Here is a 15,359-nt window from a genome sequence, read left to right on the forward strand (position 1 = left end):
TTGAAAGCTATGTCATTTCCCACTAAGGAGACTCTACCAGATTATATGTCCACCAACAGTGGAGGGGGTAACTATTCCCCTTGCAAAAGTAGGGCCTTTTCAATAAGTTCAGTACCATAACAAGTATTCTGCTCTTACTATAAAACATCCATGTAGTTTACACTGTGGGAGATTGAAAAAACAAACAGCTGTGTATAATAATACAGTAAGGGCTGTTAGCAGAGTAACCCTGGAAACAGGAAGAGGGAACAACTAATTCTCACTGAAGCAAACAGGAAGATAATGCACTGAAGAGCTGAGCTTTAACAACGGGGAGAAATTTGACAGATACTAATAGTGCTACATAATAATTTATCCCTGGGTTGGGAGTATCCCTTGGAGTAGAAAATGGCAACCCACTCCAGTATTCTTGCCTGGAAAATCCCCTGGAGTGTTACAGTACATGAGATTGCAAAGAGTTGGACTCAACTGAGTGACTGAGTACATGCATACATATGTACATAATAGTGCTGTAAAAGAATTTATTTCTGTACCCCGGTAGACCAAGAGTTTGCTCCTATCTCCAGTGCCTGCTGCCATGCTTGGAAGAACCTGTGTCTGGAGAACCAATAAAGGAATAAATGAAAAATTAATGTTTAGTTGAAAAGGATGCTGGCTTTTGAATATATAATCCAAAAATTAATTCGGGTCTTTAAAGTTTGTTCTGGTGTGGATCCAGTTTTACTGATTCCTTTTTCTCAAAAGATTATACAGCAATTAAAACCAGTTGGAGGGACTTCCCTGGTGGTCCAGTGGCTAAGACTTCTCTTTCCCAATGCAGGGGACCTGGGTCAGGGAAGTAGATCCCATATGCCACAACTAAGAGTTTGCATATTGTAAGGAAGATTGATGGTACCACGTGTCACAACTAAGACTCAGAGCAGCCAAATAGATAAAAATTAAAAACAAAAGCCAGTTGGAGAACTTCCAGCTGTATTACTTAGATTGCAGATCAAGAAGGAAATTACTGAAAGGACCTTGTGAATAGGGCTTTTATTTCTGGAGTGTTTCTGTCCCTTCTTATAAAGTATTAGTTATTTTATGGTGTAATATGCTGTGAAAGTGCTGCACTCAATATGCCAGCAAATTTGGAAAACTCAGCAGTGGCCACAGGACTGGAAAAGGTCAGTTTTCATTCCAATCCCAAAGAAAGACAATGCCAAAGAATGCTCAAACTACCGCACAATTGCACTCATCTCACATGCTAGTAAAGTAATGCTCAAAATTCTCCAAGCCAGGCTTCAGCAATATGTGAACTGTGAACTTCCAGATGTTCAAGCTGGTTTTAGAAAAGGCAGAGGAACCAGAGATTGAATTGCCAACATCTGCTGGATTATTGAAAAAGCAAGAGAATTCCAGAAAAACATTTATTTCTGCTTTATTGACTATGCCAAAGCCTTTGACTGTGTGGATCACAAGAAACTGTGGAAAATTCTGAAAGAGATGGGAATACCAGACCACCTGACCTGCCTCAAAAGACTGGTTCCAAATAGGAAAAGGAGTACATCAGGGCTGTATATTGTCACCCTGCGTATTTAACGTCTATGCAGAGTACATCATGAGAAACACTGGGCTGGAAGAAGCACAAGTGGGAATCAAGATTGCCGGGAGAAATATCAATAACCTCAGATGACACCACCCTTATGGCAGAAAGTGAAGAGGAACTAAAAAGTCTCTTGATGAAAGTGAAAGAGGAGAGTGAAAAAGTTGGCTTGAAGCTCAACATTCAGAAAACGAAGATCATGGCATCCAGTCCCATCACTTCTTGGGAAATAGATGGGGAAACAGTGGAAACAGTGTCAGACTTTATCTTTTTGGGCTCCAAAATTATTGCAGATGGTGACTGCAGCCATGAAATTAAAAGAAGAAGAAATGAAATTAAATTAAATTAGAAGAAAAGTTATGACCAACCTAGATAGCATATTCAAAAGCAGAGACATTACTTTGCCAACAAAGGTCCGTCTAGTCAAGGCTATGGTTTTTCCTGTGGTCATGTATGGATGTGAGAGTTGGACTGTGAAGAAAGCTGAGCACCGAAGAACTGATGCTTTTGAACTGTGGTGTTGGAGAAGACTCTTGAGAGTCCCTTGGAGACTCAACCAGTCCATTCTAAAGGAGATCAGCCCTGGGTGTTCTTTGGAAGTAATGATGCTAAAGCTGAAACCAGTACTTTGGCCACCTCATGCGAAGAGTTGACTCATTGGAAAAGACTCTGATGCTGAGAGGAACTGGGGGCAGGAGGAAAAGGGGACAACAGAGGATGAAATGGCTGGATGGCATCTCCAACTCGATGGATGTGAGTTTGAGACAACTCCAGGAGATGGTGATAGACAGGCGGGCCTGAGGTGCCATGATTCATGGGGTGGCAAAGAGTCAGACACGACTGAGCGACTGAAATGAACTGAACTGAACTGAACTGGTGTAATATGGGCTTCCCTTATAGCCCAGTTGGTTAAGAGTCCATCTGTAATGCAGGAAACCTTGGTTTGACCTGGGGTGGGAAGATCCCCTGGAGAAGGGAAAGGCTACCCACTTCAGTATTCTGGCCTGGAGAATTACGTGGACTGGATAGTCCATGGGGTTGCAGAGAGTCAGACATGACTCATCAACTTTCACTTGCATGGTGTACTATGGAAAAACTGGAGACAATGTATGTGATTCTCCTCTGTTTTGTTCCTTTTTAGTATCTAATTATAAACTTCTAAGCAGAGATCGGATGTTTTGGAAAGACTGAAATTTTGAATATATGTTGCAACACAGTCATATTAAAACCTTTTATGAGTCACTGATTAATTCTACATTTTCAATAACAGAAATCTGTATTCACTTGGTCAAAATAAAAGTTTTAGAATTGTAGACTCTCTGTCTTGCTCTGTCTGAGAGAATTAAAAATAAATATATGACAAATTTTCTCTCTTTAATGAAAAATGATTAGATTCATTATTAGACCATATATGTGTAGGCGTGCATGCTAAGTTGATTCAGTCATGTTTGATTCTTTGCAACCCCATGGACTGTAGCCCATCAGGCTCTTCTGTCCACGGGATTCTCCAGGCAAGAATACTGAAGTTGGTTGCCTTGCCCTCCTCCAGGGGATCTTCCTGACCCAGATATTGAACCCAAGTCTCATATATCTCCTGCATTGGCAAGCAATTTCTTTACCACTAAGGCCATGTGGGAAGCCCATTAGACCATATATAATTATACTCTAAATTAAAAATAACCAAATGCCAAATACTATGAAAATGTAGACAAATGCTACGGCTAGTTAGCAAAGGATGAAACTGATGACGACTGGTTGAGTTTAGAATTAGCTGGAAATTTTTTCATGGAAGAAAACTCTTGAGGTGAAAAATGCTCTAGATTAGGAATCTGAATTCTAGTTTAATTTATTTTTCATTTTTTGAAAAAAAAAAATAAAGCAAGCTTTATTTAGAAGATAGGGGCTTCCCTCGTAGCTCAGTTGGTAAAGAATCTGTCTGTGACGCAGGAGACTTGGGTTTGATTCCTGGCTTGGGAAATCATGATAGAGCTGGTGGTATCCATTTTGGTTAATAAAGTTCAGCTCAAGTGTTTTAACAGGTCTTTACTGCCATCACAGACTGACATGCCAAAGGCATTCTGAATGCCAGTGACAGATTGAAGTTATTTCAAAATCCAAGATGGTATCAAAAACTGTTGGAGTTTGGATTTTTCTTAAAGTTAGACTAAAACACTTTTATGGTGAAGAATCTGCCTGCAATGTGGGGAGACTTGGTTTGATCCTAAATCAGGAAGATGCCCTGGAGAAGGGCATGGCAACCCACTCCAGTATTCTTGCCTGGAGAATCCTATGGACGGAGGAGCCTGGCAGACTACTGTCCATGGTGTGGCAAAGAGTCAGACACAACTGAGCGACTAGCACACTCTCATATGAGTGACTAGGTTACTTCGTTCTGAAAGTGAAAATGCTACACTGAACAATTCCCCTCCTCCACAGATCCCTGAGGCAATAGTGCGGTTGCCTCTGACAGCCAAAATCTCCACATTTCAACAGAGGGGAGCTAAGAGGAACTGGGAAAATGAAAAGCAAAATTAATAACTGTAATTGATATAGGCAGCTGCTACTTGTGGCAAACCAAAGCCTAGTCTGATGTGTATTCCTATTTCCTCACATTTAACTGACACCTTACCAGATGGTAACGACATTCTTGAAGTAATGTACCAAGACTAGAGTGGGAAGGCCCAGACTGTGAGTGGACAGAATGCATTTTTGCATCCAGTTGCCTTAGGTGGTACAGTTGACTAAGGACAAATACGCAGTGGGAAGACCCACTAGCCAAATGTAACTAGAAAAGAGGATAGTAAATGCATAATCAGCAGAGTGAGTTCTAGTTTTAGCCTTAACTACTTGACCTTGGGCTGGATTCTTGACCTATAATTTTTTTTCTTAGATATAAAATTAAAGGATTGGACTGAATGATCTCTAACATTTCTTTTACATCTAACAACCCATAATTCTGCCATTTCAAGCAGGGGCAAAACACACATTAAGGTGGAGGTAAGACCAATACGAGTGGTTGATACAAATCAAGCGGGTTGCTTTGAGTAAAAAGTGTATGTGGGAAGCTACGTACAGAGCCCGAGTTTGAATCCTAGTTCTGCCACCTATTAATTGTGTGATTATTCAGGAGTTATTCTGGCTTTCCAGGTGGCCCCAGTGATAAAGAACCCACCTGTCAATGCAGGAGACAAAAGAGACGTGAGTTCGATCCCTGGGTCAGGAAGATCCCCTGGAAGAGGGCATGGCAACCCACTCCAGTATTCTTGCCTGGGGAATTCCATAGACAGAGGAGCCTGGCAGGCTACAGTCCACGGGGTCGCACAGAGTCAGACACGACTGAAGCAACTTAGCATGAACACACAGGAGTTATTTAGTCTCTGTGTTTTCACTTCCTTGCCTGTAAAACAGGGATTGTGTCAGATTTTTATTTATTGATACTCAAGCCTATTTCTATCCTTTCTTGTTATTTCTCTATGAGAAGCTTGGGTATTGCATTTCCTAGACCTTCACTTTGGTAGGGTCTGAATAGGCTCTGCCAGAGGGGTATGTTCATATGCTCTTGCGAAGTGAAGACAAAAGGGAATGATTGCATTTTTTAAAAATTAATTTTTATTTTAGTGTAGTTGGTTTACAATGTCAAGTTAGTTTCTGCAGTACAGCAAAGAGAATCAGTTACACATATACATATATTCACTCTCTTTTAGATACTATTCCCATAAAGGTCATTACAGAGTATTTAGTAGAGTTCTCTGTGCTATACAGTAGCTTATTAGTTATTTATTTATTTATTTATTTTTATTGTTTTTTTTGTTATTTATTTTATCCAATCTTCCAATTTATCCCATGCCCCTTTCCCCCTTAGTACCCATAAGCTTGTTCTCTACCTCTCTGTCTCTTTCGGCTTTGCAAATAAGTTGTCTGTACCATTATTTTTAGATTCCATATATAAGCGATAGCATATTTATCTTTCTCTGTCTGACTTACTTTTCACTCAGCATGAAAATCTCTAGGTCCATCCATGTTGCTGCCAATGACTTTATCTTTTTTTATGGCTGACTAATACAGTGTGTTGTATATATGTACCACATTTTCTTTATCCATTCCTCCATCTATGCACATTTAATTTGTGCTCAAAGTGTGCAAATATGTTTTTAAAATAAAAGAACAAAACCAAGAAAAAAAGTAAAATAAAAGAACAAAACCTATAACATAGAATAAACATTAAAAATATTAAAATATAAAAGAGAGACTGAAAGAAGAATCATTTAGTTTCTGACTTCTGCAGCCACAGACAACTCTGGTGGGCTTCTGCAACGAAGATGGCAGGGGACCCTGGCAGCTGCTAGTGGCTGTGGGCTCTGGCCATGATTGCTAGTTTTATTACTGAAAGGTGTGGGGTCCAGTTACTTGCTGCTCAAAAGCCAATAAACAGATCAGGTTGGTGGAAATGAGAGTTTGCTTTGTTTTAGATGTTGGTAGCCACCCAAGGAAGAGAGATTGAAAGGGAAGTAAACTGAGTGTTTCTTGAACGTCCTTTGTGACTTTAGTTTCATGAAACCCAAAATGGACAAGAAATAAGGCTTTAGTTCATGTTCATCTAGTCTAATGAGAGGCCGTAAGAAAATTGGTGGGGGTGGGACAGGCTTCAGGATTATTGAGGGGTAATGGCTCTCATAAATGTTTGAAGTGTAGATAAATTTTTGAGTAAATTTTGATGGATGTTTTAGGTTATCTATCTTACTTGTGCATTATTTAGAAAATGTCCTCTGTTTCCTTTCTCCTTTTGCCTTTTCTTCCCCAGTTTATTTCCACTAGAATGTGGGCAAGGTGGTGATACAAAATGATACTGGTTTGAAAAAACCACCCAGTTTTTCCCTCTGTGCAGGGAAAACACCAGGTCTCTAACTCCCATATGTCTCTTTTACTTTCACACAGGACATTTCACTTTTGACACTTCTGGTCACCAAAGGTGGTTCCCCCCCCCCTTTTTTTTTTTGCTGCACTGTGAAAAACTTACCTGATGAGGGATCAAACCAGCTGTACCCCTGCAGTGGAAGCATGGAGTTTTAACCCCTGGACCACTAAGGAAGTCCCCAAATGTGTGTGTGTTCTTTCCCCACATCAAATAATTCTGCAATACCAGCTGGCTGTCCAATTTAACTCAATTCTGACCCTACCTACCTGGAGATAGATAGCATCACATTCTAATAGGTTAAGGGCTGAACTTCCCAGGTGGCATAGTGGTAAAGAATCCACCTGCCAATGCAGAAGACACAAGACACCTGGGGTCCATCGCTGAGTTGGGAAGATTCCCCTGGAGGAGGAAATGACAACCCACTCTGGTGTTCTTGCCTGGGAATCCCATGGACAGAAGAGCCTGGTGGGCTACAGTCCATGGGGTCACAAAGGGTCATACGTGACTGAGCATGCATGTAATTCCATAAGACTGCTCCCAACTTCGGATGCCAATCACAAGTTGTAGGTTCCCCATGTTACCCACAGATTCTGGCTGTCTTGGCTACAAATTAGGGGTTCTCATGATTTTCTTCCCTTTGTGTTCGATTATCTGTTAGAGTGGCTGACAGACTCAAGGAAACAGTTATTTGGCAGTAATTTGTTTAATGGATGGACTGCAGCCCTCCAGGCTCCTCTGTCCATGGGACTCTCCAGGTAAGAATACTGCAGTGGGTTGCCATTTCCTTCTCCAGGGGATCTTCCCGACCCAGGGATTGAACCTGCATGTCTTACATCTCCTGAGTGGGCAGGCAGGTTCTTTAGTAGTAGTGCCACCTGGGAAGCCCCTGGGGAAAAATATTTATGTTTAGCAGTTTGTTAAAGGACATGATAAAGGACACAGATGAACAGCTAGATGAAGGGATCCATAAGGTGAGGTCTCGGAGGGTCCTGAGTGCAGGAGCTTCTGTCTCCAGTAGACTTGGGGTGTGTTACCCTTTCAGTACATGGATGTGTTCACTAACCTGAAAATCCTCTCAACCCCATGTTATTGCTATTTTTTGGAGGCCTCATCACACAGGCATGTTCAATTATCAACTATTTCTAGCCATTTTCCCTTTTCAAGAGTGTGCAGGGTGGGGCTGAAAATTCCAAGCTTCTCATCATGGTTTGGGCTTTCCTGGTGACTCAGCAGCAAAGAATCCACCTGTAATGCAGGAGGCACAGGAAACTTGTGTTTGATTCCTGGGTCGGGAAGATCCCCTGGAGGAGGACATGGCAACTCAGTCCAGTATTCTTGCCTGGAGAATCCCGTGGGTAGAGGAGCCTGGTGGGCTACAGTCCATGGGGTCACAAAGAGCTGGACATTATGGAAAGACTGAGCACTGGCAGAATCATGGTTTGGTCTTTCCAGAGCCCTGATCCAGGAGCTGTTCAAGAACCCACCTAGAGTCACCACAAGAGTTTCCCTTGTGTCAGAAACTGGGATCAGTGACCAAGTGCTAGAACAAAAGATGCTGTCTTAGTACCTAGGATATTAAATGTGGGTTTTATATCCTTTTCAATATTATTCTATGTATGTGTAAGTATATGTGTGTTTTTGAACATTGCACATGTATACATGTAAAAGTATACATGTAATTCTGCAACTCTTCATTATTTAATTTTTACCTTTTGGACTCTTCATTTTATTATAGTGAAATACTTAAAACAGACAAATGAGTATACACAAAATATCATTAACATCAGCTTTATCAAGTTGCAACTAATAAGCTTTATTAAGATCTTAAATATTTTGATATATTTACTTATTTTTAAAAGATGTATATACTCCTATCCCAAATCTTTTATCTTCCTTTTTCCCCAGATGTAATGATTTTTCTTTCTGTGTGTGCTTTTATACTTTTTCTCTGTACATATGATTCTGTAAGCAATATGTGGTTATACTTTTATGTTTTAAAATTTTGTGTGAACTGTTCCTGATTTACTTTGATAAGTTATTATAACCATTATAAGAAGGGTACAGAATGGGAAAGAATTTCCCTTTTCCCCCTTTTTTCATTTCCCACTTGTTAAGTGTCTCAGCTATAATTCCATAATTATCTTATGCCTATCAAACCTAACTACTTTTAACACAGTTTTATACAAATGACTAATATTATACTTTTTCTTCTGTTTCTTGCAGTTTTCCCTTAGCAGTTTACCTTTTCAGCTAAGAACATACAGATTAATTGCAATTTTTGATGGACACAAATAGTGCTTCATTGATAGATGTACCATAATTTACTTACGGAATTGACCAACTCCAGACTGATGGACATTTCCATTATTTCTATTTTGTAACTGCAAAAGTACTGTAATAAATATCTCATGTATTTTTGTGTACTTGGGAAGCTATCTTTATGGCTTATAACAAAAAACAAATGTGTGCAGTGCACAAAATTACACACGTACTATTTTTGAACCAGTATGTTGTGTGCTTCTTGTATAATGTGAAGTGGTTAAAAATAAGTTTCCAAATCATGAGACATGAGGTTCCAGTCCTCACTGCATCACCACCTCTGTCTTTAGACAAATCCTTTAATAAGTCTAGTATTCAAGTCTCTCATATGTAAAATGTGGGATTTCTCATTAAAAAGAATAAAATAATGTCACTTGCAGCACATGGATGGACCTAGAGACTGTCATACTGAGGAGACAGAGAAGGAGAAATAACCTATGACATCTTTTATACCTGAAATCTAAAAAGAAAGGAAACAAGTGAAGTAATTTACAAAATGATACAAATCAAGTAATTTACAAAGCAGAAAGGGACTCACAGACTTTGAGAAGGAACTTAACGGTTGCTGGGTGAGAAGGGAGGACGGATGGGGAGAAAGGATAGTCAGGGAATTTGGGATCGACATGTAAACACTGCTATATTTACAGTGGATAACTAACACCAACAAGGACCTACTTGATAGCACAGGAAACTCTGCTCAGTGTTATGGAGTAGTTTTGATGGGAGGGGAGTTTGGGGGAGAATGGATACATGTATATGTTTGACTGAGCCTCTTCATTGTTCACCTGAAACTATCACATTTTTAATGGGCTATATCCCAATACAAAAATAACAAAATTTTAAATGTCAGATTTCAACTACAAGGTCCCTGATGTTGCTGCTGCTAAGTCGCTTCAGTCGTGTCTGACTCTGTGCGACCCCATAGATGGCAGCCCACCAGGCTCTGCCGTCCCTGGGATTCTCCAGGCAAGAACACTGGAGCCTTCTCCACAAGGTCCCTAAGATCCCTTATAAGCAAGCAAGGTCCATAAACTATGATTCAAGTTTTATTACAATTTTATAACAGCATTTGTAGCAACTCCAGGATTTAGGAAAATTGTACTTTAACAAGTATGATTTCATGATAAATAATAGTGGACTGAGCAAAAGTAAACCAGAATTTAAAAGCCTATGATAAACGACTTTTTGTGTAAGGGCAAAGAAGAAAGAGCTGAGAAATATGTTACTGGTATAAGGCAAGAAAACCACGACGTCTATTTTCATGTTTAACACATCCAAAATGAATCAAGATTTGAGATGGATAAGGCCTCCATAATTTCCAACAAAAGTGCTTTTGTTGAGCTTGGTTAAATCACATATACTTAGAAAGTCACAAATAGTGAGAAAATTGGCTTGATTTCTAGGACAGTTATTATAGACAGTCTAGAATTTTTGAATTGTGTAGCTACTACCCTCTAGTGGTGGGCAGAGGTGAATTCCAGCCAAGACATTTGAACTTTTCTTGATTGAGAAAGGACAAATCACTCCTGTAAAGATGGATAGAAATGATCATTCTTTTAACAAACAAAAAAAATGAATGGAGCTTTTATTATATTCTGGAAACTATGACAGATTCTGGGGAAATACAAATATGCTTCTTTCTTTTGGAAAATAAACGTACTTATAAACAGTTGAATGCAACGGGCTAAGAACTAAAACCGAAGCCTTAAAAAAAGTTGTGAGAGCACAGAGGAGAGTGTTACTAGTTCTATTTAAGGAATTTGAAGAGAGCTTCCCAAATTGACATTTAATTTGAATCTGAAGCCATTTTACCAAAGAATGAATGGGAAAGGCATTTCAGTCTTTGCAAATATGCTCAGCACGAATAAAGGTAATGCATTTAGGAAATTATAGCACTGTGAGCAGGTAAGTTAGAGAGGACATTGGGGGTTCGAATGAGGAAGCAAGGGTGAGAAGAAGTGGCTCTACATGAGTCTGGAAGGAAAACCTGGGGCAAGACGGTGAAGAAGCATCTGACTAAGGACATTAGACTTTATTTTACAGCCAGTGGAGAGTTTATAAGATGTCTTTCAAAAAGCAGAGTTCAATGCACATAAGGGCCTAAATAAATGATCCAATCATTAGATATACTCTTGGTCTTTCTTTAGTAGGTTTTTTTTCAACCTGTTGAATAGTGAGCAATGTTAGACCCCTTTTTACCTTTTAACTCTAAGTTCAAATGTAGTAATGGGTATTGAAATCAGTTTTGTGGGTTGAGAACAACAGAAAATAGAATAAAATACAATAGAAACTATAAACTGCCATTAGGTTTAGTTCAGTTCCGTTCAGTCACTCAGTTGTGTCCGACTCTTTGCAACTCCATGGACTGCAGCATGCCAGGCCTCCCTCTCCATCACCAACTCCCGGAGTTTACTCAAACTCATGTCCATCGAGTCGGTGATGCCATCCAATCATCTCAGCCTCTGTTGCCTCCTTTTCCTCTCAGTTTCAATCTCTGCCAGCATCAGGGTCTTTTCAAATGAGTCAGTTCTTTGCATCAGGTGGCCAAAGTATTGGAGTTTCAGCTTCAGCATCAGTCCTTCCAATGACTATTCAGGACTGATTTTCTTTAGGATGGATTGGTTGGATCTCCTTGCTGTCCAAGGGACTCTCAAGAGTCGTCTCCAACACTACAGTTCAAAAGCATCAGTTCTTTGGTGCTCAGTTTTCTTTACAGTCCAACTCTCACATCCATACATGACTACTGGAAAAACCATAGCTTTGACTAGACGGACCTTTGTTGGCAAAAGTTTAGTAAGAGTAGCATTTTGGGAAACCTTTGTTTCAGGCATATATATTTGAGTTTGTATGGGTGCATTGGGGTCTCATATTTTAAAAAAATCATTTGGAAAAGACTATCAAATATGTCTAAAAGTGTTAGTCAGTTGTGTCTGACTCTTTGTGTCCCAATGGACTGTAACCTCTGTCCATGGAATTCTCCTGGCAAGAATACTGGAGTGGGTAGCCAGTCCCTCCTCTAGGGGATCTTCCCGACTGAGGGCAGTATGTCTAAAGGTCTCTCCTAATTTAAAGTTCCTACACTTTTACTGGGGCTTCCCTGGTGGCTCAGAGAGTAAAGAATCACCTGCAATGCAGGAGGCCTGGGTTCAATCACTGGGTTGGGAAGATCCCCTGGAGAAGGGAATGGCTACCCGCTCAAGTGTTCTTACCTGGAGAATTTCATGGTTAGAGGAGCCTGGCAGGCTACAGTCCCTGGGGTAGCAAAGAGTATTGGGCTTCCCAGGTGGCTCTAGTAGTAAAGAACCCGCCTACCAGTGCAGGAGACACAAGAGACTATGGTTCGACCCTTGTGTCGGGAAGATCCCCTGGAGGAGGGCATGGTAACCCAGTTCAGTATTCTTGCCTGGAGAATCCCATAGACAGAGAAGCCTGGCAGGCTACAATCCATAGGGTTGCAAAGAGTCAGACATGACTGAAGTGACTTAGCATGCATGCAGGCATGTACTTCTACCTTCTAATAATAGGCTGATTCTTTGAAAGTAAATCTCATTAATCAAATTCACAGGTAGTTTGAAAAGACTCTATAGGTAGTCTTTCAATGGAGTGTATGAAATGTTAAAAAGTTTGAGGTCTACCTATATGTACTGATAAAAAACGGTATCTTGATGTATTGTCAGATAAAAATCAAAATGTGGATAGTATGTATGATTCCATTTGTGAAAATTCATAGACTCACATATACTTATAGATGCATAATGCACAGAAAATACCAGAAAGAACATACAAAAAATTGTTTATAGTAGTCAGCTCAATGGAGAATGACAGAAGGGTGGATCTTGAGAAGCACGGAGACGGACTTTAAAGTTTTTAAAATACGTTTTAGTTATAGTTTACATATAACATAATGCACACATTTTAAGTGCACATTTTCTTTAGTCTTGACTAACATATACATTTTGTGCAACTAACACCACAATCAAGATACAGTGTATCTCCATCATTCCCTTCCCCCCAAAAGCCTCTTTCATAGTCTTTGAATTTTTTGCAAAGTATACATAGGACCCTGAAATTGAGGGATTTGGGAGAAATGGCCAAGTTAAATAAGCTAAATGACTGTACTTAAGTAGAAGTTCAGTTCAGTTCAGTCGCTCAGTTGTGTCCGACTCTTTGCGACCCCATGAATTGCAGCATGCCAGGCTTCTGCATGGCCTGCGTGGTTTTTCCTGTGGTCATGTATGGATGTGAGAGTTGGACTGTGAAGAAGGCTGAGCGCCGAAGAATTGATGCTTTTGAACTGTGGTGTTGGAGAAGACTCTTGAGAGTCCCTTGGACTGCAAGGAGATCCAACCAGTCCATTCTGAACAGATTCTTTACCAACTGAGCTATGAGGGAAGCCTGTATTATACACTCACAAGGACTTCCTTGGTGGCTTAGATGGTAAAGAATCTGCCTGTAATCCAGAAGACTTGAGTTTGATCCCTGAGTCGGGAAGATTCCCTGGAATAGGAGGCACCCCACTCCAATTTCCCTGCCTGGAAAATCCATGGACCAATGAGGCTGACTGGCTACAGCTCACGGGGTAGCAAAGAGTCAGACATGACTGAGCACAGCATACATACACACACACACACACACACACACACACACAAAATCCCAAAGCATTCTATAGTAATAGATATGCCATTAACCATTTTCTGTTGATATTCATTTACCTAGTTTCCATTTTTCACTCTTACAAACAATGCTGTAATAAACAATCTTTGTATATATTATTTTGCACACATAAAATTATTGCCCTAAAATAGCTATTAGTGGATTTGCTACATTGAATGTTACATACAGGGTATTAATTCAAAATTTACCTTCAGAAATGCTGTACCACTACCTTTCAGCAAACACTGAGTAGTTGATCCCCCACATCCTTATAATGGCTAACTATTATGAGTCATTTTTGAGTTTTAAGATATCACTTTGTTATGCAGAGCAGACAAATTAGACAGGTTTTCAACCAGTCAACATGATGAAGTGGTGACTAGACCACTGTTGTAGTCAGACAGACTTGAGTTGGTATATTGGTTTTCCACTTGCCCTCTGTGCTAATTAAATCAATTAGGTGACTGTTGTGGCAAGTTTAAATTTGGAGTGTACAAAGCAGGTGTTTATGGAGACACTACAGTAGAATTTACCACTATAATAAAACTGAGAGCAAACATTGGCTATTAAATAATTCATAATGCTCGTCCCAACTGGTCAGGAATTGAATTGATCCCATTTATAGCTTAGTGTGTTAGTCACTCTGTTGTGTCTGACTTTGTGACCCCATGTACTGTATCCTGCCAGGCAACTCTGTTCATGGGATTTTCCAGGCAAGAATACAGAAATGGGTTGCCATTTCCTTCTCCAAGGGATCTTCCAGACCCAGGGATAGGGCTCAGGTCTTCTGCATTAAAGGCAGATTCTTTACCATCTGAGCCACCAAGGAAGCCCATTTACGGTTTAACATGGGCAAAATTTCCAAACAAGATAATCAAAAGTACACGCTGAAAGTGTAGCAGACTATTTCAACAGGTGCCATTCTCGAAACTCTGAGATAAAAAGGAATTATTATAAGGCAATGGATCAGGCCTGGCATTTTTAAAGTTTGGACTCTGGAAGATTAAAATCTACCATGTCTAGGCCTGGATTATACACTGTCTTTAAGTTCAGTTCAGTTCAGTTCAGTCGCTCAGTCGTGTCCGACTCTTTGCGACCCCATGAACTGCAGCACGCCAGGCACCCCTGTGCATCACTAACTCGTGGACTTCACTCAAACTCATGCCCATCGAGCGAGTGGGCTCAGCCATTTCATCCTCTGTCGTCCCCTTCTCCTCCTGCCTCAAATCCCTCCCAGCATCAGAGTCTTTTCCAGTGAGTCAACTCTTTGCATGAGGTGCCCAAAGTATTGGAGTTTTAGCTGTAGCATCATTCCTTCCAAAGAACACCCAGGACTGATCTTTAGAATGGACTGGTTGGATCTCCTTGCAGTCCAAGGGACTCTCAAGAGTCTTCTCCAACACCACAGTTCAAAAGCATCAGTTCTTTGGTGCTCAGCTTTCACAGTCCTCACATCCATGCATGACTACTGGAAAAACCATAGCCTTGACTGCTGCTGCTGCTGCTGCTGCTGCTGCTGCTGCTGCTGCTAAGCCGCTTCAGTCGTGTCCGACTCTGTGCGACCCCACAGACGGCAGCCCACCAGGCTCCCCGGTCCCTGGGATTCTCCAGGCAAGAACACTGGAGTGGGTTGCCATTTGCTTCTCCAATGCACGAAAGTGCAGTCGCTCAGTCCTATCCGACTCTTCGTGATCCCATGGACTGCAGCCTACCAGGCTCCTCCGTCCATAGGATTTTCCAGGCGAGTACTGGAGTAGGGTGCCATTGCCTTCTCCGTAGCCTTGACTAGATGGACCTTTGTTGGCAAAGTAATGTCTCTATTTTTGAATATGCTATCTAGTTGGTCATAACTTTCCTTCCAAGGAGTAAGCGACTTTTAATTTCATGGCT

The sequence above is a fragment of the Ovis canadensis genome, chromosome 3 (genome assembly GCF_042477335.2).
Source record: "Ovis canadensis isolate MfBH-ARS-UI-01 breed Bighorn chromosome 3, ARS-UI_OviCan_v2, whole genome shotgun sequence".
NCBI lineage: Eukaryota > Metazoa > Chordata > Mammalia > Artiodactyla > Bovidae > Ovis > Ovis canadensis.